The following is a 27,207-nucleotide window of genomic DNA, read 5'->3' as shown; positions in this document are numbered from 1 at the left end:
TCAGTGTTTTCATTCTTTTTACAAAACTTAGAGCTGCCTTAACAAGGTTGTCCCCTGGAAACAACAGACGCCCGTTGATTCTAATTGGTGTGCCATAATGATTTTCAATTCACATTAAGATTCCTTAAAGGGAAATCAGTAGGTTAATACCTATGATACCTATGGTAACTGTACCTTTGTCTTTTTATTCCTCTCCATGGCACAGTTTACCTGCAGTTTGCCAAACATGATATGCAAATTACTCAGTTGCGTGCACTGGGGGCTTTCCTCAGCCTCCTCCTAGCTCCTCCCAGCTTCCGCCCGCCTCCTGCCTCTTACATCCCTTCCTATGCCCCCTCCTACTTATGCATAGGAGATAGACATTGGTACCTTTGCATATATGAATATCCATAGGAGGGGATGTAGGAAGTGCTGAGGGGCTGAGGAGTGTCCCCAGTGCACAGAGCAGAGTAATTTGTATATTTTCTTTGGATCAAACTACAGGAAATTAGTGCCACAGAGAGAAATAAGAAAATCGGCGCTGGAATATGTAGCTCCGTTGGTACAGGTACCTATCAGCAGATTTGTATGTACAAACCTGCTGATAGTTTCCCTTTAAACCATAATAGCAGATCAATAGGGCTCCAAACTTAAGATTATCACTGTCAACTTGTCTCTGGGGAACCTATAATGTGAGAGCAATAATAATTCACATCATTATGCTGAGACTTCTATTATCAGTGGGAGATTTGAGAGGAAAGTGATATAAAAGAGCGGATTAGTAGATAAGTAAGAATATTGGTAACTCTACTTGTAATGACACATTGAAATAAATCAGCAACGCTTTCTTAGGTGGTAGCAACGCACAACTTACACCATCGTTTTAAGAGGAAGTGTGAAAAAGCTGCATTTACTTAATAGTACTTGTACTTGCAGCGTGTCTGTTCTCAGGAGCTGAAAGGAAGAGTACGTGCGTCTGCATTACAGATTACTATGTAATGACAGCATTAGGCAGCTATCTGTGAAAACAGGTCTGCAAATGTACAATAATTTGAAAACACATGAGGTCTTAATTAAATCACATTTACAGCGCAACACAGATCCTGCCTGCAAACCAGCTCCTTATTGCCTATGTAATGCATTATTGGGCTGCTGACATAGAACAGGTGTAGGAGAACTGAATTTGTCATTTAACTCTTTGGAGCAGCATCATTTGTGAATCATGATAACTTAAAGGGGTCATCCAGAAACAGCACAACTCTTGTACTCAGTTTGGGTGTGGTTTGACAGCTCAGTTCCATTGAAGTGAATAAAGCTGAATCGCAATACCACACACAACCTGAGGATAGGGGTGATGCTGTTTTTGCAAGAAAATGGCTGTTTTCTGTAATCCTGGATAACAGCTGATAACATATGAATGCCATAGAGTGAGGCTTTGCTCACTCTATGAGCAATGGCAGATATTCTCTAACAAGTAGCCATTGTCTCAGCTTGAAACCCTTAGGGTACAAACACATAGGCCAGATCAGCGACGGATTTCTCACTGTGAATTCACAGCGAAATCCGCTGGGGATCCCTTGCCTGTAGTTTGTGTGGGAAGATTACTCGCAGTGGGATTGACATCCCATTGCGAGTATGTAAGGAAATCTCCCCGTCAACCTCCCGCCAGCTAGAGCATACTCTATCTGCTCCACGCTACTGTACTTGCTCCACGCTACTGTACCTGCTTACACATCGTGCCATGTAAGGGTCCTATTAGATTAAGCGTTTTGTTTTTTTTCGGGAGCAACCTGAAATCATTCACCATAACACACCGAGCAATAGTCGTTAGTGACGATCACAATTACGATTGCAGCGACGATCATTCATACACTCTAGTCTACGAAAGCTCGTAATTACGAACAAACGATGTGTACATACACCGTAAGATAAGCGAATGGTTAGCAAACGATTAACAATGATTTCGTGTTCGGCTCAAAAGATATCAAATAACTTAAAGGGACACTGTCACCTCCTTTTTGCATTCTGACATCTCTACACAGGTGTAATGGGTAAATTTAGCGTTTTTCATACCTTATTTTATATCATACGTCATGGTGCTTGTTCAAGTAAAAAGTCATCTTTTATCAACTGCAGATTGTGTTAAGTGGGTGGGGCCTCGCTGCATTAGCACCACTTAGCCCCACCCACAATGACACAGTTTGTCCCGCCCCCTCACCGTCCATTGGAACAGGCTGGGCGAAAGGTCTAGACTCCACCCCCTTTACGTCGGTCATCCAATGGGGCGTCAAGGGGGCGATGCCAACGGTGCAGTTGTGGGCAGGGCTAAGTGGCGCTAATGCCGCAAGGCCACACCCACTTAATACAATCTGCAGTTGATAAAAGGACACTTTTTACTTGAACAAGCACCATGACGTATGATATAAAATAAGGTATGAAAAACGCTAAATTTACCCTTTACATCTGTGTAGAGATGTCAGAATGCACAAAGGCGGTGACAGTGTCATTTTAACAATTTTTCACAAATAATCTTTCCGTGTAATAGGGCCCTAATATGGTGCTAGGACCAAAGATGATAGCCACAGTATGAAGATGAAGTTGCAGTCTCAGCTATGCTACACCTCCACAGTGCTGGTCACTGAGCCGAGAAGGCTTCTGTTCATGCGAGCTGTGCACTGTTCACACGCCTGGGCTATCTTCCTAATAGATATAGCAGCCTAATGCACACAGATTCCGCTGGAAATGCCCTGCTGTAATCCCTCTTAACAGCTGTCCTATTTCATTTTCAAAGATGATAACTGAAGTATTTGTGCTCTGCGCATTCCAGGAACTGTCTCCTGTGCTAGACACTTGGCCTATAGACTTTACCAGAATAACCTGCACAAACCAATCACATCATTTGCACAAATAGCTCGGGGCAGGACAGCTAATTATCACACTGTTTCTAACTCTAAGAAAGCATTGTGTTGTGAGCGGAGTTGAGAACCATATGGAGGAGGTGTGGAGATCTACTTAAGGCACTCAATATGCAAGGTGGTGGGTTCATTTCTTTGCCCGTCTTGCATACTCTAGGGGTTAGTACACAGTAAACAGGCTGTACATCATGCGCCACTTTCTAGACACACCATTTTGTCATTTGTCCTCTGTGTCAGCGGTAATAAATGCTTCTATGTTTTTGGAAATGCGCTCTTTCAACAGATGAGTATACGTGGGCTCACAATAGTATTTGAAATGTTTATATTTGTGTCAGACTTGAAGGACGTTCATGGAAATAAATACTCTAATTTACCTGTATGCTTGTCACACTCCTTGGTGACCAAGTGCTGGGAAATGTTCGCTCTAGTTTATGTAAGTCTATCTTTAGGCTTTTTTTTTTTTAAATCAATCACTGAGCAAAAAACATCTAAAATCACATATTGTGTAATGCATATCTACAATTACACAGGTGAGAACCTGTCGCTTGACTCTTTTACTGTAACAGCAGCACAACTTGGAGATGCAGTGCTGTAGGTTTAGGCCAGAACTACTTGCAGTGGAAACTTCCTTGCAAATTTTCTTGCCGTAAATTGTGGCAGATCCACAACTAAATGCACACACAGCTATCGTGTCAGGCAGTCTCCCCCTAAAAAAGTTCTTCTGAGTACCCCTTTAAAGGGTAGTACAACCGTTTGAGTCACATAAAATAACAATTAACTATGAATAAAAATGGTATTACAAAAGCATCCCAGTATTCTTATATAGTGCAGCATGAGCCATGATTAGGTAGTAAAGTAGAAGCTCTTGTGCATGCCTTGTCTCTACCCGTTTTAGCGGACGTGGTATGAATGGGGTGCCTGACATCTTGATTACTATTTTCACTCTGATTTGGTTCTCCTAATGCAGCATCCATTTCCCAATATGCCTATGACTTGCAGAGACAGAGGGGTGGAGGCTCATCAATGCATTTGATCTGAGTTTTACATCTCTTTCCATTATCTATCTATCTATCTATCTATCTATCTATCTATCTATCTATTATCTATCTATCTATCTATCTATCTATCTATCTATCTATCTATCTATCTATTGTCTATCTATCTATCTATCTATCTATCTATCTATCTATTATCTATCTATCTATCTTCTATCTATCTATCTATCTATCTTCTATCTATCTATCTATCTATCTATCTATCTATCTTCTATCTATCTATCTATCTATCTATCTATCTATCTATCTATTATAGTAAATCCAACGGCACTCCAAGGTATGTGGAAATCCAAAAATGTGATTTATTCACGTGGTTAAATCATGTTATAGCACAGCAAACAAAGAGGCAACGTGAGGCCACAGAAACGTTGCCTCTTTGTTTGCTGTGCTATAACATGATTTAACCACGTGAATAAATCACATTTTTGGATTTCCACATACCTTGGAGTGCCGTTGGATTTACTATAATATATTGGAAGTTCGTGGTTGGAACTACTACTGGCACCCACCTCATTTACATATTGTGCTGCTGACATACGCTCATATCTATCTATCTATCTATCTATCTATCTATCTATCTATCTATCTATCTATCTATCATCTATGTACAGAAATCCAAGAAGTCTGCAGCACACCATAGGTTAACAAATGAAAAAGGGCTATAGCTTTGGATTGAATAAATCACCTTTTTTCACTCATTCACCCATGGCATGCTGTGGACTTCTTGGGTTTATGATGTGGATTTAGGGCCGCTGATCAGGGTCAAGCGCTGCCTGCACCCCTTTCTGAGTATAAAGTGCTGCTCTTTTCTCCGATTATCTGTCTATCTCCTATCTATCTACCTATCTATCTGTCTATCTATCTATCTATCTATCTATCTCCTATCTATCTATCTATCTATCTATCTATCTATCTATCTCCTATCTATCTATCTATCTATCTATCTATCTATCTATCTATCTATCTATCTGTCTATCTGTCTATCTGTCTATCTATCTATCTATCCATCTTTCAATTATCTCCTGAATAAGATAGATAAATAGATAGATAGATAGATAGATAGATAGATAGATAGATAGGAGATAGATAGATAGATTTTCTAGTGTCAAACTACTTGTCTATCTATTATCTATCTATAATCTATCTATCTATATCTATTTTCTATCTCCTATCTATCTATCTATCTATCTATCTATCTATCTATCTATCTATCTATCTCATATCTATCATCTATCTATCTATCTATCTATCTATTATCTATCTATTATCTATCTCCCATCTATTTTCTATCTCCTATCTATCTATCTATCTATCTATCTATCTATCTATCTATCTATCTATCTATCTACAGTATCAATTAATCATCCATCCACCCTACATAACGTCTATTTATGTGCTATTACTTTTATTAATATAGTTTCTAACCAGGTGGCTGATACATTACACAACACTTATTTATGGTGATTGCTACCGTAAGGTAACCCTGTCTATAATTTCTCTGCATAGCCATGATTTACATTGCTGCTAGACATGTCATGTGTTCACTGGTTTATTTATTAGGAGAGTATTGATCTGCATTGATCAATATCTACAAAATGAAATGGTCTGAAATTCTTCAGATGGAGCTAGAAATTGAAAACGTTTATTCTCTCTCTCTCTCGTTTTTATCTTTTTTACCTCCATATAATTTGTGCCCCTTGTTTAAAAGGCAGACAGTGCTACACACCAGTCTAAGAACTAATGTGCTGAAGACAGGACAGCCACTCACGAGGCCACTCGAAATAAATAGCACCCGAGCTTGTGAGCTGAAAATGAAGCTCTTTAGGTCCTCAGAATGACGTATTACAGATAGCTCCCTTTGGCCTCAGTAGCAAGCGTGTTGCTGTAGACTGGCTCAGGAGCAAATACATGGCTGATACTAGGCTCAGTGGGTTTATTATTCGTAAGCCGTGGGGTTACACTGTTAGAATAATGTTTTATGGAAAAAATTGCAAAAAAAGATATGTGGCATTAATCCACTACTAAAATATTTTTTTTCCAAGCCCTTGGATCCTATTATTACTCCCCAAGAGTTGTGTTATATTGCACAACTGATGTCAATCTGCACGCATTAAGACAAATATACATGTTCTCTTTCACCATGAAAGACAAGGTTATCAATATCACATACATTTCAGACTTCATTATTCCTAAATGGCGTGACTGGCGTCCCAGGTAACAAGGATGTTTACTGTCTGTCTTTGCCTCCAGAAACCTGGCCATGAGTCATGTAGCTGCTTAAAACCCTCTTAATTTAATGTACACTACCTTCAGCACCGTGTCCTTGTCCTAATATTAATGCAACCAGATGGAGGAAAAGATTGCATTTGTGTATGTAATAGTAATGCATTCCAAGCAAAGAAGGGTTCAAATAATTGTCATGTAGGAAAACATCTCTCCAAACTGATACATCAAAATAAAAAACAGACATTGTTAATGTGGTCAAGAAGAGAGCTGAGGTCAGCAAGCATGAAATGGCTACACAACCACAGCTAAATTCGGCTGGTGATCAATACCTGATTTCTGGTTTATGGTAGATGCCTTTCACACTGGTATACTTTAAGTGAATGGGCCATATATGATGTGCAATATCCTATATTCCTAAATTAAAAAAACATACCCGTCCTCCATGTTGGCCAACTGCACCGATTATGCGACAGGCCAACCTTCTGTTGTGTATGATGACCTCCTGACTCTACCTTAATGGCTGGGGAGAGAAGAATCATGCTGGATTTTGAATACCCGATTCTCTTTGTTCTTGGGGACAAGATAGCTGTCAGCAACCTCACCAGCCCCAGCTCTTCTTGATTGACCATACTAGGCCCTGTTTATCTGTCAAGGAGGAACTAAAAGATAGTACTAGAAATTTAGGAAATGTGTTTAGCTTTGGTACTTGAGCAATTTAGCTCTACCTGCTTGACACTTGGCTGAGGAATAGGATTTTTTTTTAAGTTTGACAACCATCATCAGCTTGAGGTACAGTTTGCTTTTATACCATAACATCTAGTTTTCCAGTACTTATCAGCTGCTGTATGTCCTGCAGGAAGTGATATATTCTTCTCCTCTGTCCCTGACAGGAATTGTCCAGTGCAGTAGAAAATCCCCATAGAAAATTTCTCCTGCTCTCCAGACTGGAAAAAATGACACTTCCTGCAGGACGTACAGCAGCTGATAACTACTGGAACACTTGAGATTTTTTTAATAGAAGTACATTATAAATGTCCTGCATTTTCTGGCACCAGTTGATCTAAAAGAAAACATGTTTTGCTGAACTACCCTTTTATGCGGTTATCCAACAATCAAAAGTTATCCCCTATCCATACTCCCATTCGATTAGTTCATGAGGTCGGACCCTCCCAAATCAGCTAGTTATCCTCTATCCTATGGATAGGGGACAATTTTTGTTTGAAAAGGCCAACACCATAATGAACAGTTCATCTGAGATTTTATGTATCAGGCCAATCTGCAAAGAATATATACAGGTCACGTAAAAAAGTAATTGATTTCTGTCCATATGTAAGTGATAAGTGATCCTCTATGCCTTCTACTCTGACAATACAGATGGCAAACACTTGTTGATAAAATACACAGAGTCTAAATGATTCCGTATTCTGTGCCATCAGTCTGTTTCTTGATCATTTAGCTGTGTGAGAAGTTTCCTATTCTCTCAGAAGTATCTCCATGTGGTAATGACACTGACATATTTTCAGCCTTGGTGGTTTTGGCTACTACGGTGTTTCTCCTGTCTTTTTGGAATGTGTAATAGGAAGAAGTGTTTCTCTCTTATGGAATCAATTAGATCAAAATGTGTGATTGGAAACCCTAACATAAGCACCCTTCTGTTTTATTTTACATTGTAACTCTGCCCAGGTTAGATAGAAACTGGATTGATTAATAGAATAATATGTCTGCTTCAGTATGGCTGGCTGACTATGAACTTGGAAGACGTCCACTATATTGGGTATAGCCAGTGAACTGGAAAGAAAATTATTGGATAGGAATATTTAAAAAGACGGCTATGCAAGGTGGAGCTGAAACCCATTCTTTATCATTACACACCACTGTCCCACTGTCATAGGTGACATGGCAGGACATTAGGCGCCATGCTGTTTGCTGACAAATATATTTGAAAGGTTGAAAGAATCTACTTTACTTTAAAAATAGAGTAGTAGAAAGACTGAAAAGACCAGGAAGACGAAAGTCCACCTTGATTAAATCTGATATCTGTTACGTAGAGATGATAACACTAAGTCTTACTATTGTAGATCATATATAGTCAGCGCAAAGATGGTGTAATAGCTTGGGGCCTCAGCATGGCGATGCAACATCTTCAATTCTGGCTAAAGTAGAGTGTACAGATAAACTGCTCTACATAGTTTGCATAGAGCTGTGTACATGGCCACTGATATGTACACATTGCCAGTAACTTACATAGTAGTTCCTGTAACACCCTGTGTTACCAGTATGGAGCACCAGGGAAACTTTGTAAGTGGAGTAGGAACTCTTGACAAATTGAAATAGATCCCTGAACAGTAGGCCAGTAAGATATTCTCACACTAGCAATGGCCTCTCCTGGGCTAACTATAAGCCTGCAACCCTATCTGCCCAGTTGTAGGCTTATTGTTAGTCCAGGAGAGGCCTCTGCTAGTGTTAGAATGTTAGAGTAGGACCATGTCTCTGAGGACACCTTAACGTGGTGACATGGTACACTGTGTTTGATCAAATATTTTGCTAAGATCCTCATTTTCTAATATCTATAGAGCGGGTTTATTGTGTGTACACCAAGGGAAGTATGTATGGTAAGTACTTGCACCTGTAGGTTGCTGTTGCATTGTGTGTTTTTTTGACTGGCTGCATCTGTTTCACATCCATGGAGTACAATGAACCTCTAAGTTGGACCCAGCTCACTGTCCCTGCATACTTGAATGATCTGCCATAGGTGTAACCCTTAACTGTGTGATGGGTCCTACTCTTACCAAGTCTACAGGTGACAAGGTAGGAAAAGAAACAGGTTGACTACGAATCGGGAAGGAACACCAGGAGCCATATCAACAAACAGGAAACCAGATACAAGCCCCACACTAGGAGGGAACATCACAAGCCAAAACATAACTAAAAGAAATACCTTATACAGACTGGGTCAGAACCAGTAGGTAGCGTATAAACCGTATGACAATCCAAGAAGCAGGTCCAGGAACAAAAGCAGCAAGGTTATACACAGGAAAACCACAGAACAGAGGCAATCCTTGTGAGGGGCACAGTTATGTGCTGACAGCAGACACTTGTTTGATTGGCCCGGTGCTCCTGCACTGCCTTTAGTTTGGCTGATTCCATTGCTTCTAGGACCATCCTAGGAAAAAAACACACTACCAACCAGTGATAGGCTGTCTGGCCTAGGTGCCAACAGGAAGGGTAACCATTGCTAACCATTGATTGCTACAGATACAGAAGGGTGGATGCCACAGAAGTGGGGGCATGTAAGTATGTCACAATCTGTATAATAATTTATTTGTATAGTGTCAGCAATATTCCACAGCACTGTACAGTGATAGCAATCCCACACCCCCATCCACATTGAGAATCATGATCCAGATTCTGAATTAAACGATCAGTATGTTTTTGAAGTGTGATAGGAAACCTGAGTACTCAGTACTCATGAAAGTGTGGGGAGAATATATAAACTGCAAGCAGATGTGGCCCTTGGCTAGTTTTGAACCCAAGGCCCCAGCTCTATAAGGAAGAACTGTAAGCCACTGTTCTGCCTATAAGTTATATAACCCAATGTAACTAGTATGTGCATTTTATGATATAATATGTACCATAATATCTTCAGGAGGATTTAATGCAAACCGAAAAACCAGTGAAAGTACCAACAAGGGTAATGAGTATACAAGCTGATTTCACATTTCCTTATTATACATACTATATACTGTACAAAAGGAGCTTCACATTAAATATTTAAAATCCCTAACAACTACTTATACTCTGGAATACCCAGTAGCCATCGCTTGTATCTCTACAGCTCTGGTTGTCTATTCTTTTAGGCAGCTATTCGACTAATTTACATTACAACAATGTAAATTAGAAATAATTATTTAACCTCTTCGGCATTTTCATTCAAATGTTTCTTAAACCAAGAAACATTTCTTGCGATGGCAAGCAGCACGTTTCATCCGCCTCTTTTAATGCGCTATATCTCTGACAGCTTTCACAGATCAGAGAAGTGTAAATCAGTTTTCTGCATAGCAGAAGCTTGTCACGGAGCAATCATTTTGGTCATTAAACAGGTATTATTGTTATGTATTTTTTAAGTATCGTCATGAATACGTCTTTAAAGAACCATGTGCGATTAAGCAGATGCGATTACATTTCCTGATACATAACTGTTGTCTAGAAAGTTTACATCTTGGCAGTAAAGGCTTTAGTGACTGAGGTAAATGCCTAAAATAGAGCTTTTTTTCAAAATCAAACTGAGGAGTCTTAGGAACTCAAATTCAAATGACTGTATTTTTTTATTAGATAGATTTGGAGCTGAGAGGTCCAACCTTCTATATTGAGAAATCTGTCAATCATTGGTGGGTGGATTGGGACAATGATGGCGATGACAGTTTTCTGCCCCTGTACTGCACGCTTTCGAGTGTAGGTTCATGGAACCAGGTGTAAGGGACAGACCACTAGAAACAAGGTGTCTGTCTCTATGTTATGCTCTCCTTAGAAAGTTTAAGGGGTTAATAAGCTGATCAGTAGGGGTCCAACCACTGGGATCCCCACCAATCCTGGGAATAGGCAAAATGAGCTAGATGCACACACATCCAGTGCTCTGATCACTGTTTAAGAGGTTGTCAAGGTCAGTGTTTAGCAGTGTCCGACTGCCCCATAGAAAATAAATGTATGGTCCGTGATAATTCCAGAGACAATATAGTCTCCATTCTCAACATAGGTTGGGAGTTCCATTGGTCAGACACCCACCAATGAACTTGTTTTCCCCTATTCTGTGGATATTTAATAAATTAATCAGATAGGAATACAACTGCTGGGTCCCTTTAAGAAGTAAAAAGACTGTAAAACATTCCCCTAAGTGATGGCACCTACCATCAGTACCATTGACCCTAGTACTATTGAGCACTAGTAATGCTATGGCCTTTTTGGTGCCACTAATGCCTAATATTATTATCAGTAAACAGCAAGGTCAAAGTGTCAAATGTGGCCCCCAAGGTTCTAGTTGGAGATTACTGATTTATAGAAACAAAACACTGAAGGGGTCTGGCATCAGAAGAGACATGTTGTCCACAATTCAGAGTATGATAAATCTGTAGTACATTTCATGACAGTGCTCAATGCTAGAACTGGAATGACAGGTTAAAGCTCACCGTACACATGAGATAGCTGTCAGCCAAGCAGGCATGCTTGTGTGTATGGAGAAAGGGGAATAAGCCACTGCCCCACTGTCAGACACTTTTGACAGCAGCTTATCTCACATGGGAACAAAGGATCAGGCATGTTGGATTCCATCTGCCATCAAGGGACTTTTAGATGGCCTCACCATACAGATTAGATCTCACTAAAATCTCAGTAAAGTATGGACAACTCTGAGCTCAAGTGTATGGCTTTAGTATGTGGTATAAGTGCTGTATTTATTTATTTTTCCTTTTAAAAAAGAGAAAGAAAACTGAAAGAATTGACTAAAAAAGGTATGTAGTTGTAGTAACAAATTTATACACAATAAAATATATACAATGGTGGCATTTTATTCAAGTAGAAGATACATAAGCACTCATGTAAATTAAAATTCTAAGAAATGACAAGGCTATCATTTGAATATTGTATTGACACAGTACATGTCTAATACACCTCTTTGTAGCTAAACCTGAATCGAGCAAAAAAAAGGGGGGAATAAACATGCACACACACACACACACACACACACACACACAAAAAATCAGTTAAATTTTTCGGTTGAAATTAAGTGGTTTCACCAGCATGTCTATGGATTTTCATACTGCTTATGGAATGTCTGCTACAAATCTGCCACATGTAACCATACCCCAAAGCTAGCCATTCACATACTGTATGGTAAATGATTCCAGCAGGGCCGGCTGAACATCCAATGTCTGTCTAATGTGGGGGTTGCACAACATTTTCCTAATGGCAGATGTCAGGCAGAGAATGATCAAGCAGTCTACTTTCAGTTGTCCAATTCTTTTGTTCTTGTAGACATAAGCTGCTGCCTGAGGAGCCTAGCAGCAAGTAGCCTCCCTATTGAAACACATGCTTGGCCACAGAGGGATTGGGAGAGATAGCTGTCTGTGGAATGCCTGTTTGGTTGACAGCTTTTTAATATGTTTGGCAAGATTAAGATTAGATTTTTCTTCCAATATCTTTTTGAAAAATTGTCGAAAAAACTGCATCAAACAGCAATGTGTTAACCCTATAAGTTTACAATTTATCTATTGCCACAACTTAGCCACATATCGAAGGAGACTAAGGAAAAAGCCAAGGAAATTGTAGAAAGAAATGAAAATTGCTCAGTTTCTAGGGCTTGCTTATTTTTTTAGCTGTAGATTTGATATATATATATATATATATATATATATATATATATATATATTGGATTACGAGCAAGGCTCGGTTCAAACCAGTGTTATTCTTTCTATTATTTTGTTCCATTATTAGAGTAGAAAAATTGGCGCCATTGGGTCCTTTGTACTTTGGACACTAACGGATTCCAGTAGATTGACTTTAACGGGGTTTGTCAGCTTTTTAGCATGACATCCAGTATTTCACTGACAAAATAGCGCAGCATGTTTGGTTACTTTGTCTGGTAGTTTGTATGGCACCAAACGGAGCCTCCATATAGTCTTGTATAGGGGCAGTATGTGGCCATCAGGGCATTTTTATAATACTGATGTGATTGATGCAATTGGATTAAATCCATCCGGTTTAGGGTGATGTAGCAGGGTAATGTGCTTGGCTATTATGTTTCTGAGCAATAGGCACCCATCACTTATAGTGTGTGTAATTCATTATGGTTGTCCAGTCTGTATATAAACATTGTAGCTGTCCGTGACTTTTGGATAAGTTGTCCAGAAAAAATGGAAAAACTTAAGCTGTCAACCACTGGCACAAATCTAATCCATATAAAAGCCATTCTGTTTCCACTATGTTGTTTTACTGTTGAGCCATGTCGATGTGTAGTATATTACTATTCCCATTATCAGTTGTCTTCTTCTCAATACAATGCCCTACACACTGCTAAACTATCTGGAGAATGTCCCATTTTATCTCGCTCGCCATATGGTTTCCGTTTGCTCCACATAAGCACATAACCCCTATAGAGTTCTAAGAGTCATGTTTGAGTTATTTGACATTGCACGAGACATACATTTTTGATGCAATAACCTGACAGTAATGGAACAGTGCAGCCTGGCATGATATGAAGTGGTCAGCAGTGGATACCTGTGATGTATGGGAGCTCGGCAGGCTTTCGCTCTGTCTTGGTCTTCTTTGATGAAAGCTGAAAGGACTGGAGTTCTTTAGCTTGCACTAGTTCTGGGAAAAAAGAGCAGCATATTGTTGGGAGAAATGGTTGTCTATATATTTCTTTATTTACATATTAATCTGCAACATGTCAAAGCAATCTTTTTTGTTTTGAAGCTCACTGTGAGTTTTTCTATCTTGTTTTCCCTCATGGTTTTTTGGCAAACTGTGTGTCATCTATAAAGGCTCTAATCAGCAGATGAAAAGATTTTTTTGTCTTTTCCCTTTCTTTAGTAATCAGACTTTGCCTGGCTACCTAATATCTGAAACTAACTAGGCTTGAGAGGAAACTTGTTTTCCCCATTTTAGTGAAGATTCTTTGATGTTCTATGCCCTTATCAGAGATACATCAGGCAATCGTAGCCTCGCCACATATGGGAAAGTGTTTCTTCCAGCATCCTCTGCTGACCATAGATGCACACACCTGGGGGGTTCATACATTATAATGACAGTGTCTACAAAATAGCAGGAGCGCTCCTATAATAACCTGCATTGTTGGACTCATTTGCTAATATTCACAGAAGCATGGATTCACTCAGGCTTAGTGCTTTAGGAGAATGCGGCATGATGTATCCTGCAGGTGATTGCTTACATCCAGCCAATGCTATCATTAGAGCTCCCCCTACATCATATTTAATGATAACATTATCTTTGGGATTCACTATTGAACTGCATTACTGATATACTGCAGATAACTGATCTATTTATTACTTTCAAGTTTAAAGTGTAACTGTCATATTTTTTTTATTGCAGAAATCAGTACTATAAGCGATTTTAAGAAACTCTGTAATAGGTTTCATCAGCCAAAAAAGCCTCCTTCTGTACTCAAGAAGCAATCTCCCAGCCTCCCCCCCTGACATCTTATCTGTGCATTATCAGGCAAACACGTCTTCATTACAGAGAAGCCAGTGAAGACGGGTTCTGCTCTCTCCATTCTATCCTTATGGAGGGGGGAGGGGCAGAGGGAGATGAGGGAGCAGGAAGAGGTGACATGAAGGTCAGCTGTTGGTAGACTCTCTGGGCACCTAAAACGCTAAATTCAGGTGTCAGAAAGGTCAGTGCTTATCTATGAACTTACTGAAAGAAGATTGCAGGGTGCTGTGCTTTGCAGAAATCCTCCGTGCTCAGTCACTCCTAACAGCCCCTCCCCTCTCCATAGCCACATAATGGAGACAGAAATCCTGCTTCATTTGATGTGAGGGGGGAGGCTTGGAGATTGCTTTTTCAGTCCAGAAGGAAACTCTTTTAGTACATAAAACCTATTACAGAGTTTCTTAAAATCGCTTGAACTGTTGATATTTAATGTTTTCAAAAAAATGACCCTGAAATGACAGTTACGCTTTAATAACAAAGTTTTTTTTTTCATTTAGAATATGGGAACATAAAAAACAATGGCATAAAAAGACCTACTAGCTGTCTAGTCTGCTGTTTTTTCTCATTTTAGGACAGATATATGCAGATATGTATATATATATATATTTTTTTTTTATTTTTTTTTTACCTTTGCTGTCTGTTAGATTCTGTAATGAGACACCTCAAACAGAGCTCCAATGCAGATGTGCTTGCATGCAGCCTTACATATTTATGTCTCCCCTTAATTATTTAGGCCTTTCCTGTTTTATACTGAAGACACTCCACCATCTTTGTAGCCAGTCTTTGGACTTTGGAATCTATATTGTTATTATTATCTTAGGTGAGGTCTCCAGAACTGGACACAGTATTCCAGATGTGGTCTCACCAGAGCTCCATACAGCAGGATCACAGTCTTCCTCTTCCTGCTGGTTATACCTCTAGCTATACAGCCAAGTATTTAATTTGCTTTTCTTACTGAATGGCTACAGAAATCAGTCCCTACAAATTTCTCCTGAAGTCCCGAGGAAAACTGTTAATATGATACTCAGGTGCAAGTGTTTACAACTCAATTTTCAAATTTTTTTGTCATTTTTTTTGTCCCTCTCTTTCTGTCCCATTGTTTGTTCATTTATCTGATTATAAATATGGATGAGGGAATTTACAGTGGGGACAAAGTGAAATGCTTTATTAGGATCATCCTGAAGCTTGTCAGGCTGCGGGCTTTGAAGTCTGTGTCGCTCCATGCTGCTCCTCCCCGGGTGCCAGGAAAAGCTGGATCCAGTCCTAAGAAACTTCTTCCAATTTCCCAGGACTGGATCCAGCTTTTCCTGGCACCAAGAGCGGAGCGTCATAGACTTCAAAGCCGGCAGCCTGACAAGTTGGAGGCCAATCCTAACAAAAAGCTTCTTTTTGTTCCCACTGTAAATTCACCCATCCCTATTTATAAACCTTCATTTGTCACTTTCTCAATTGTAAAGCACTGCACAATATGTTGCCACTATATAAGTATTATACTTATACTGATAAGCAGGATAATATAAACCCCCCCCCCCCCTTTATACATATAAACCAGGGCTGTAATTTCTGTCACCTGCAACTTATACAGCGAGAATCTGAGGACGGGGGTAAGACAAGGACGTTGTCAGTTAGAGAAATGTATATTTATTAGGAAAGGTGCTACAGGAAGGGAAATCTCCTTGATAAGAAGGAGAGAATATTACAGTATTCCATAAAATCCTGTATCAGCGGAGCCTCTGTTGCCTAGCATTAGCTCCATCCCAGGTTCATATTCAGTTCATCTATTTGCGAATAGAAGACTAATAGTATTCCTGTGATTAGTGCAGAACAGAATTGCTAATTATTAACTCATCTTTAATAATATTTCAAGTGCTTTGGTTTAATGTTTTATGGCTAAATTAGAGTTCTGTCAAAGCAGTTCCCGTGTACTTCTATTACCAGCACAACTTTAGTCTGTGAAGCATAAACTCTACAATTTTACCGTACAATGGTGAAATCTACAATAGTAAAATCTCTTTGTCTGTGGCAGACCTGAGAACAGAGTGTAAAAAGAGGCAGCATTATATCATATAAAAGGATTGTGTATTATGCAACACAAATATCTCATCCTGTCTATAGTAATGTAGGGAATTAAGTAAAAAAAAAAAAAAAAAAGTTTTCTGGGACAAAAGATATAGTATCAGTAAGTGTCTAAAGGCCATTTAGCATGGGTTGACAGCAGCCAGATAACAAATATCCGTCTCTGTGATCGCTAATTGTCTACAGAACCTTTAGATGGCCTGATTAGTTGAGCAGCCAGGCCGCACAATTATCCATTTGATTGTTTATCCGACCATTTAAAATCATTCTTATTGCCTGAATATCCCGTCTAGCAATGTGCGGTTGTGCGGCCAGTGTTTTGTAGGCTTCACATTCTCGTTCATTAGCCAACCACTGGCCCTTTTATGTGAGCTGACTGTTGGGAACAGAGTTTCCTGCAAACACCAATCTGCCTGATAATCAGCCCTTGTAAATGGCCTTAGGGCCCTATTACACGGATCGATAACCAGCCGAATCTGCCCAATTCGGCCAACTATTGCTCTGTGTAATAGAGACAATGATCAGCCGATGAAAAGATCATTGGCTGTAGCGTGCGGGAACCAGGGAGGAAGCATGCAGAGTGCAAGAAGAGTCCAGGAGTGTGGGCAGATATTAAAGACTTTTTGGGCAAGGGCTGCCCTTGCTTAACGATTATTGGGCCATGTAAAAGGCCCAGTAAATAGTTTACAGTATTGATCGAGCTGCCATCGGCCCATTTAATAGGACCCTTATTTTCTAGCAATCCCCCCATAAATCAAGAGACTCATGTACTTTTAGTATCAGCTTTGCCTGGAATTTTTGCTCAGTGCCATTTAAATGACCTGTAATGCTAAATAAAGACCCCCTTAATCAGCTAATCTTGAAATGATGTACAATAGGAAATTATAAATAGGTTTAAAACAAAGTTTAGTAAACAGTTGTCTGACCCTGCCAACTTCAGAAGTAGTGGCCAAATAGTGTGTATTGGGGTCTTCTGACTGTTCTCAGGGGAGAAAAGGGTCCGGCACACTAGATTTCAACTGTCCAACTTTATTGTTCTACTATTATTCTCAGACAGATAAGTCCCGCCAGAGGAATCAGGCAGCTGCTTACCCAACCTCTCTCTCTACTGAGAACACATGAATGTTTGGCCAAGCGAAATGTTGAAGTGTATGGAGGGGTCAAGAGTGATAACTCCCAGCCAAACCTTCATCATACTAGCTGGTGATAGTTAAAATTGTCAAATATCCAAGAAGACCTAGGATTAGGGTATATGCACACTAAGCAATTCTCATGGAATTTCGAGCGGATTCCGTTTCAAAACGCGGATTCCGCTAGAGGAATCCTGTTGAAGTCAATGGGGCTTGAATTCTGCTTTGAATTCTTCTTGTATTACGATCGAATTCCACTCAAAGGCCCCGTTTACACTGAGCAAGAACGTCGGAATTCCGTGGCGGAGCTCTCCACCGCGGAATCCCGCTGTGCTCAGTGTTTCACCGTGAGTGAAGGAGAGGGCGTGCGCGCGTCCGCTGCTGCCGCTCTCCGCTCAAGGAAATGACATGTAATTTCTTTTAGCGGAGAGTGGCAGCAGCGGAGGAGAGCGCGCCCTCTCCTTCACTCAAAGCAGGACAGAAAAGCAGAACGTTCTTGCAGCACAGTGGCTCAGTGGTTAGCTCTGTAGCCTTGCAGCACTGGGGTCCTGGGTTCAAATCCCACCAAGGGCAACATCTGCAAAGAGTTTGTATGTTCTCTCCGTGTCTGCGTGGGTTTCCTCCCACACCCAAAACATACAGATAGGTGAATTTAGATTGTGAGCCCTAATGGGGACAGGGAGCAATAATTGGCGAAACTATGTAAAGTGCTGCGGAATCTGTGTGCGCTATACAAATAAAAGCATTATTATTAATGCTCAGTGTGAAAGGGGCCAAATTCTGCTTATATTCTGCCAGACCTGAATAGGCTAGGAATTTCTAGGAAATTCCTCGTCTATTACTCGCCTATTGCTCAGTGTGCACATACCCTATAACTGTATATGCATATATGTGATCCTGAGATACCTCAAGATGGGTGTATATTGATGGACATTCAGCTGACCCTTCGCAGTCAGTCACCATGGAGGATAATTGCCACCAAGTGATGAATGACATTATTACCTGGTGAAAGCTCCCAGAATTCCTATTGTTAATATTACCACAAGCAGGTTTAGCGCTTACTCTCCTGCTGATAATGATGATTTTTGCCATAGCACAATAACATCATTCACTTGGACAATAATAGTTACAATTGCTTGAAAACACGAAAATTGTGGTAATAATTAGTCTGAACAGGCCTTTATTGTGGCATGCACTAAATTTATCAACACCATTCATGACAACTGGTAGGTCTAATACATCTAGTGAGCTATGAAAACTCTTACCTGGCTAAAGAACCTCCTGCTTTCTATATGGAAAAGAGGCAGATATATTTTTAGAAATACGTCACACATGGTGGGTGCAACTTCAAAGACAAGCCTTCTCAGAAAAAAAAGCATCAGGGAAAAAGAGCATGGGCTTCATAAATATGCATTCATTTCAATGCATTTATACTGGTGTACGCGCATCAATATATCTGCACCAATTCCTCCATTTTTTGCATTAGATCTTTTTCTCTATTAGACTTTATTCACACATTCTGTTATGGGTTTTCAGTGCAGACGTGTACACAAAAAGCCCAAAGTACACCACAGTACAATACATGGGGATGTGATTAAAAAAAAAAAAATCTCATTCAGAATGTAATCTGTCGTACTGGTTTTTAATATCCCGGCATGTCAATTTCTGTTGGAGAAAGAACAGATTTTCCCCAATGACATCAGTGGCGGAAGTTAAAATCCACAAAAAAATCCTGGGGGCACATGCATCATGGGGGTCTACACTATTAGTTTGGCTAATACTGAGTTTCTGGGCACAGCATACAAAATTTGTGTTGCATTTATAAAGGCCTTTGTGCTACTTTTGAGCAGTTTGTGCTACTTTGTTACTGAGATTTATCACATACAATTTTTGAGTTTTTGCACAAAAAATGTGCAGCAGTACTCTACTCCGACCCTTTTGACCAAACCAAAAAAATGCACAAAAAACTGTGCAAGACTTAAAAAGACACTTGTGTCTAATGATCATTCTAAGTACAGTATTTTCTGGCGTATAGGACAACTTTTTAACCCTGAAAAATCTGCTCAGAAGTTGGGGGTCATCTTATACGCCGGGAATGGTCGCCACATATGCTGGGGGATCTCAGAAACGGCCATATCCTCGCCATATGCGACCACTATAAAAAAAAAACAAATGATTCAAACCACCTGTCACCCGTTCCTGACAGCCGCGAGTCTCCTGTCAAGCTCCCGGCGCAGGCAGCGTGATGCAGAGACACTGTCTGCACCGGAAGTCCCCAAAGCCTCTGCCATTCTCATAAAAGCTCTTCTGGCAGCTGAGCATCTCATCGGAGAAGCTCGGAGACGCTCAGCTGCCGGGAGAGCTTTGGTGGAATGGCAGAGGCTTCGGGGACTTCCGGCGCAGGCAGTGTCTCTGCATCACGCTGCCTGCGCCGGGAACATGACAGGAGATGTGCGGCTGCCCAGAGGAGCTGCTGGGAACGGGTGACAGAGGAGTTGTTTTTTTTTGTTGTTTTTTTGTTATGGGGGCCCTGCAGCCAGGGGGAGTCAGGCAGTGGTGGGTTTCTGCCTCCTGCTTCAGTTAACCCCTGCATGACTGCAGCAGGGCTCCAGCTGATAAACCCTGCTGTGGTCAGACAAACCCCTTTAAATCGTCTTAAAAGTCAGGGGTCATCTTAAACGCCCAGTCTTCATATGCCGGAAAATACAGTACCACCTACTCCACCAAATTGTGCAGATGATATATCTGCCCCCTAGTGTTATAGAATTTGCTATGAATTATTGGATTTGAATGTAAATGTGCATGTACATGTTTGAAAATATAAAAACCACTCTACTAGTCCCCTGACGCAACAGTGCCAATAATTTCTGGCCCAATGGCTGCTTTTGGTTTATAGGTCCCCCCGATCATTTGTTGTGTGGAGCAGTGACTGCTGCAGCTAATCATAAATGATGTATCATTGCTACTGCAAGAATAACACAGACCAAGGAACAAGGGAAATTTCAGTACAGGAATGTCAGGGTATTGGTACGATCAGCTGCTACTTTAATCCACAGGGAAATCTGCACCAAAATCAGCACCATTTGATGTGAATTTCCTGCACATTTTGGTCAGAAGTGCTACAGAAATTTTAGCGGCTGTTCCGACCTATGTGAGCACACCTTAATATTGCATGCGGATACGCAGGAAGTGTGCTTTTCTGTGAAAAGTTCCCTCTATATGCCATGTGCTATGCTTGAGCAGTTCAGTTAGAGATGAGTAACAGATAGTTTCCATTAAACATTGATAGAGACAATGCAATTTTCATGCTGTGCACACACAGCACATTTAGCCCATATATTTCCCGGTTATTCAGTAAAAGTATCTAGACTTTCCCCCCTTGACAGAGAATTCCAGAGCACTGACACAACCTGGATTTAAGGCTCTTGTGTTATGGGAATATCTTGGGATGATGACAGGTGTGATAATTACAGGCGTAGTCAATTAGGTAGACTAAGTATACAGTCAGAATATCCTCCAGGCACCATCGAAAAACACTGCTGCAGAGTTATATGTGCACGCTTATCTCCCGCCCTTCAGTCAACATCCTGTAATAAACCATTGTCATATAAGTGGTAATTGTATTCTTGTGCGCCAAAAAGAACGTGTGAACAGTGTCTTGTCTTCTGTTTGGGTCTTGAGATATCTTCATAAAATCATCTCATGGTCATTTCCGTTATTGAATCCATTCATCTTGTCTAACGTCCTATGATGAACATACAGGTGAAGCAGAGCTAAATCTGTTCTCTCTCTAAAAAAAAAAAAAAAAAAAAAGTGATGTGCCGTCTGGGATTTTACAGAGTCCATTAGATTATCTGCCCTGTACTGAATGCAGTCCACAAATCATATTGTGAGAAATGTAATGCTGCCTGTAAGTATGTTCAGAAACAAAGCATAAACATGTAACAATAAGAAGTAGTTATTTACTAACAGAAAGGAGGGAAGACAGCAGCACTAGCAGCCTCCCCTAGCTCAGCACCATGGCTGCTGGAGGGCTCCATTCTGTAGGTGTCACCTCTGACAGGTGGGCACCACCAGCCTAGGTAAATAGCATTGTATTGTGCTAGGAAGAGTTAAAGGGAGCCAAGCTCTGCCCCCTCCTCCTGCCTGGGTGTAAACAGAGAAGTCTCAGCCTATCATGTCTGATTGCTGCTCAGTGCTTGAAGAGAAAGCCAGACTCTGTAACGTGATACATTATAGACTGGTTCAACTAGCACAGGCTGAGCTCTTCCACTCACATACACACAGGCGAGCAGGACCAGCAACAGGGAAGGTGCCCCTAATATCAGCCTGGCAAGCCTGAAGCACTGGCACAGACCATCAGCAGAAGTGGGCATCTCCATCCTCCCTATACTGTACCTTGCTGGGTGTACTGCTGCTGCTGCTGCTGCTGCTGGAATGGGAGGAGGCTGTGTGTGCTAGAATCTCTACACAAGCACCATTAGCATCTGAAATGAGGGGGCTTTTTAACCCTTGAGGAAGCAAAGAGAAGACACCTAGAGGTAAAGGACTTTATGTCTTTCTTTTTTGGCTGAGCTTGTTATGTCTGTAAATAGTACCAGGCTACCTGCTTCTGCATTGTATGGGGATGCTTTAAGTCTGTACCTGTAAGTGTCCTTAGCATACTCATTCCTTTGTTTTAGCATGGATTTAGATGAGTCTGTAGTGCACCTACAATAGAAGGTAGGACTGCTTCAAGGAAAGGTCCAGCACAGCATGTCTTATCAGTCAGTCTGAGGCAGGCAGGGCTTGAACTGTACTGCAGTCCTTTGTGGCGAACCTCATCTGTTACTCACTATTTCATTTCCACTAGGGTGCCCCCACAAGAACCCTGCTCCATGCCTTGTCAGCTAGGTCCCAGACAGATCCGGGCTCTGACTTGCTAAAGCATGAGGGCAGGCGCAGGTAATGTAGCAGGATAAAGCCTTGCTGTGACAGTACTGAGGGAATAAATAGTGCTTATTGTTTGCCCATTCCCAACGCCAGCTTGTTGGAGTGTGTGTCTAATTGACAGTGTGTGCAGAATATGGCTGTGCCACAAAGTAATTTCGGGTTCTTCACGGCTTCCATATAATCATATGCATTGCCCTGAGATTGTGCAGTTGAAGATTTGATCCCATCTCAGTGGAGTGGAAATACTTTCTGTAATTGAAAGCAGATTCACGTCTGCAGTTGTGCGAGCCAAGGTTTTCATTCTTAAAATAAACCTTTTGTTCTCCAAACTTTCAAATGATTCCTGAAAGCTGGCGGAGAGTTATGTTTGACAATTATTCATTTAGGTAATAAATTGTATCTAAATACAGCAGGAGTTAGATCAACATTATGTTGTCTGTTTGATTTAACAAATCTAGGCTCTCTCCATGGCATGTCCCAGCGTATATATTATCTGAGATGTTGTACGCTTCCTCTGCACAGTCAGTGTGTATAGATTTCCATAGATAGAACTGGAGATATACCTGTCAGGCTGTGGACTTGGACCTCAGATAGCATGTTGAATGTGTTTCTTTTTCCTCTGCTTCCTCTACTATTATTCAGTTAAACTATGTAGAGCTTGGTTTCCAACTTCACAGATTATTGAATTTAATTCAGAGTGATGGTATTTATGTTCCCTTTTCATCTGCTCTTTATTAACTCGGCATCCCCTCCACCCCCGACATTGCTTTAAAGAAGAAAAAAAAAATCCTATGCAGGCATTTTAAATTCCAGTTTGAATGCTCGGGTATGATTCCTGCAGACAAAGACTTAAGTGATTCTCTCCATGTGTATCTAGTGAACAATAGGGTTCCAGTGAAGGACAAGCAGCCAGGCAGAAACCAGCAGCATTTCCATTTCGAAAAGTTTATCTTATTTATTTGCAATTATAGAGCTCGCATTTCCTGCTCTGATGCTCGGGTTATGCCCAAGTATCTGATGTGCCTAGGCAAAGTGAGCCCATAAAGCACTTACTCTAGGTAGAAACCTTTTATGCAATGGCTTCTGTGTGTTAATAGGAGGAACCCAGTTATATATTTTACTGGCAGGTTCTAATGTTGTTCCTCTTTAATAATTCATGCTGGTGGTGGTGGGGTGTGTGTGAGTTCAGACTCTCCCAGCAGTCTGTGAGCAGCCTCCTGGCAGTGAAAGAGTTAGCACCTGCACCGTCTGATGGAGTCTCAAAGTGTAGAACATTGTATAAATTAATAAAGTGATTGCCCTTTTTATTGGGGTAACTGGCATGTACCCCAGAATTCCTGGGCATCTTAAACTTTGTGGTCTGTACTTCCTGAGAGGGAGATTGATGAATGCCTCTAAGAGATGGTGCAGATCTGCAGAATGATTTAACTGGACTTACTTGGGTTTCTGGAAGTCTTGGAAGGCTGTTCATTTGTAGCCTAGCATTCCTTATGGGGATTCGGGATTAAACAGAGGAAAATCAGTCTTCAGCCTATGATTAAAATACCTGTGAACATCTGATATTCTGCACAGGGTGCCTGATGAAGTGTGACCTGATGTATATAGTGATTTATTTTACTGTACACTGCACTGTGACTCCAGCATCTATAACACATTTATAGCTAGGGGGATCCTACATTGCATTGACTGCCAATACCTTGCAGTCTCAATCCTGCAGTAAAGGGGCAATGAAACTTTTTCCCAGGTTAACTCAACTGCTGTTACTAAGGCCTGTTTACAGCACAGCTGCGACTTGTTGGTTCCTGCAGAAGTAAATCTTAATCACATTGCAAAATCGAATGCTTCATGCTAAATAACTTAATTTGGGTGGAACCAAAGTGAAATAAGTGCCAGACCTGCCATAGCTCAGAGCGACTTCTAATTCATCTGCTGCACAGATGACCATTGGCATAGGCAAGCTGCAATTTATACGATAGTGACCTTGCCATGTGTAGTGTTTTATGTTGTATCTATGTGCTCATAATTGCCGTACTTAGTCTGGACATGCCCTAACTTTGACATCTGGGTGTATTACAATTCTACAAAGTACAGTTGCTTAACACTACATGATCTAATTTCCTAAGAAGCAGATTGTCATAAGCTTATTTTAGTTCAACACTATCTTTATATTTCAATCTTAGACAAAAGTAGCTGTCTACCTCACTCTAGCTAACACAATAACCTCTGGACCCTTTTATCTTCTAACTCACCGAGCCTTGGGAAGTTGTGAAAACCTCATGGGTTACAAGTTCGCTTGGACTTGTGGCCTAAGTTAGATAAAAAAAGCAAACCTGTTTGTGGATTGTGTTCACTGGGACACAGTCATGCTAAACATATGGTCCTATATACCCACGCATATGTCTCCCAATGACATATATATATATATATATATATATATATATATATATAATTTATTTTTTTTTGCATTAATTATATTTGTGCTGTTTTGTACAGCTGAGGCAAATGTATAGCAATATATACTATTACCAATCTTTTGGTATACTGGACATTTGGCCATTGATATCTAACGGACAGTTTATATGTCAGTGGAATTTCCTTGGGACCATGTCAGATGTTAGTCCTAAAAGTTTTGTGAACCGTGCATTAATAGTGTTTCCTTCACAATTTATTACAACCAGGCCAGTTCTATTAGGTTTGACTCTCCATTTACCGTTTGCAACAGTATCCAGTCATGCTTTGAATGTTTGTGCCACTATTGGATTTTATAGTAGGTTTCATGTTCGGGAAGGGAAACAAAAAGTGGCCTTCAACATCCTCTTAAATCTCTAAATCTCAGGCCAGGCGTGACAGGTAACATTAAGGCTAGGCCCTGGATTGATGTCTAAAACATTAGCACTATGTAAGATATTGTGTTCTAGACTTTTACTCATGCTTCACTACACATTCCTGTCTCACAGCCGTCACACAATATATTGTAACCCCAGTGACACCAAATGTTACGTTTTATAATAAAAAAGAGAAACTCCCGCTTCTCCAGACACAATTCTAACCTGATTAAAGCTGTCAGGTACATTTTTTTTTGCCATGTCGGTTCACAGCTCTGCCAATCTTCCCTTCCGCTTCTGTTTCATATGGAAACATGTGCAGCACTTCTGTGACTTAAAACTTTCCATGAATTGGCCTTGAATAGACTCCTTTCAGAAAGAGCATAGAGTAGAGGAAAGCAGTGGCTGCCTGAATATCCAGATCCCTGGGATAATTAATACTCTAAAATGGATTAAAATCCTGTCTTCCAGGTATTTATTCCTTTAAAAGTTCCCCTAGAGAAGCGTTGCTAAGCACCTGTCACCACCGCCGCTAACTTGAAGTGACCCAGTGAATGCATTTACACTGTGCCACTGCTGAAAAGAAGTCACAGTGCTTCTTGGAAGGGAAAGAAAAATCCTATTTTGCATTGTTTTTGCCAATTAAAGGACAAAGATTTGACGATGAATCCCATCCTTTCTAAACATCCCCATGCTTTTTAACTATTTTAGCCCCCTCTGGTGGGGATAGCTGTAAATAAATAGATGCATTAGAAAGGCAAAATCCAAAGCTGACGAGTCATTAAATACAGGCGATGTAATAAATGTGTATACCTCCAGCACTAAATCTGGCCTTGCTTTTCGTGAACTGCCTTGTCTTTCCCCTAGAGGCACTGATTTGTGCGGCAGTTTCCCTTCTTCTCTCAGGCACTGAAATGAGTTGTAGAGGCTTTAACACAGGGTTATTTTTGTTGATAGATTCCTTAATCATTCGCAGTTAATTCTTCCAGCCCGGCCTGGCGCACATGTGGCACAGTTTTAACATGCGTGCAGAAATGTCACATGTGACTAATGGTAGTTAAATAGACATCGGCAATGATTTCAATGTGAGTTTTTTTTTTCTTTATGCCTCTTTCCAGGAATTTGCCCTTTTTGGTATATGTTTTAAAAGGGCGCAGATTTCATGTCTAATATGGCTCACGACAAATTCATTGGAGGAAAACCACATGATGATTCGCCAATTACAACGCACTTGGCTTTTCATTAATTCTCGTCATGGCTAAATTGTAGCAATTTTTCAGATATTCTGAGCACCGTTCTTATTAGACCGATTAAACTGGGGGGGGGGGGGGACGTACACACATATATTAATAGCTTTATATTACTGAAAGAATATTAGTACTTAAGATATATATATATATATATATATATATATATATATATAAATATATATAATTTTAATTTTTTAAGTATGCTTATTACTATTACATATAATATATTTAGTGGGAAAAAATATTATATATATTTATATATTTATAAAAAGTAGTCATACCTCCATTTATTACATTAAAGCACTGGCAGTATTGCTATAGTGGTAATGATTTGATGGATATGTTGCCATCGTCTCCTCCCTGTGTACTAGACACATACTTAGATGATAAAGCACAGATGAAGCAGTCTCACATGTGGCATGATAGAGTGTGTCTTGACATACAGCAGATTTCTTGAGACTGAGGGTATTTTCAAAGTGCTTATCTGCAGGATTTAGGTTTGGGAATGCTATGTTTAGTTAAACCAAATCATTTAAAATCCTAACCCTCTATCCCAGCTCGGACTTAGCACTCATGCTTGCGGCAAATCTCTGTAG

General features: G+C 40.4%; 1 protein-coding gene and 1 long non-coding RNA gene across 10 annotated transcripts in view; one reads left to right on the top strand and one right to left on the bottom strand.

Annotated features, from left to right (window-relative positions):
• Positions 1-27,207, top strand: part of TENM3 (teneurin transmembrane protein 3) — a 1,065,662-nt gene that overhangs the window by 617,708 nt on the left and 420,747 nt on the right. The window contains exon 1 of one of the 9 annotated variants that reach the window (XM_069977784.1): positions 21,839-22,145. The exons of the other annotated variants lie outside the window; for them this stretch is intronic. The gene's annotated coding sequence lies outside the window, so the exon portion shown is untranslated. Of the gene's footprint in view, positions 1-21,838; positions 22,146-27,207 lie in introns of those variants that run through there. 9 annotated transcript variants of the gene reach the window in all.
• LOC138797514 (uncharacterized) overlaps positions 1-27,207 on the bottom strand; it is a 37,573-nt gene that overhangs the window by 6,402 nt on the left and 3,964 nt on the right. The window contains exon 2 of the long non-coding RNA XR_011363942.1: positions 13,445-13,537. This is a non-coding gene — a long non-coding RNA (uncharacterized lncRNA). The remainder of the gene's footprint in view (positions 1-13,444; positions 13,538-27,207) is intronic.

Source organism: Dendropsophus ebraccatus, chromosome 7 (assembly GCF_027789765.1).
Source record: "Dendropsophus ebraccatus isolate aDenEbr1 chromosome 7, aDenEbr1.pat, whole genome shotgun sequence".
Classification (NCBI taxonomy): Eukaryota; Metazoa; Chordata; class Amphibia; order Anura; family Hylidae; genus Dendropsophus; species Dendropsophus ebraccatus.
Note: the sequence above shows the minus strand (reverse complement) of the source record. Positions and strands in the feature narration are given on the sequence as shown.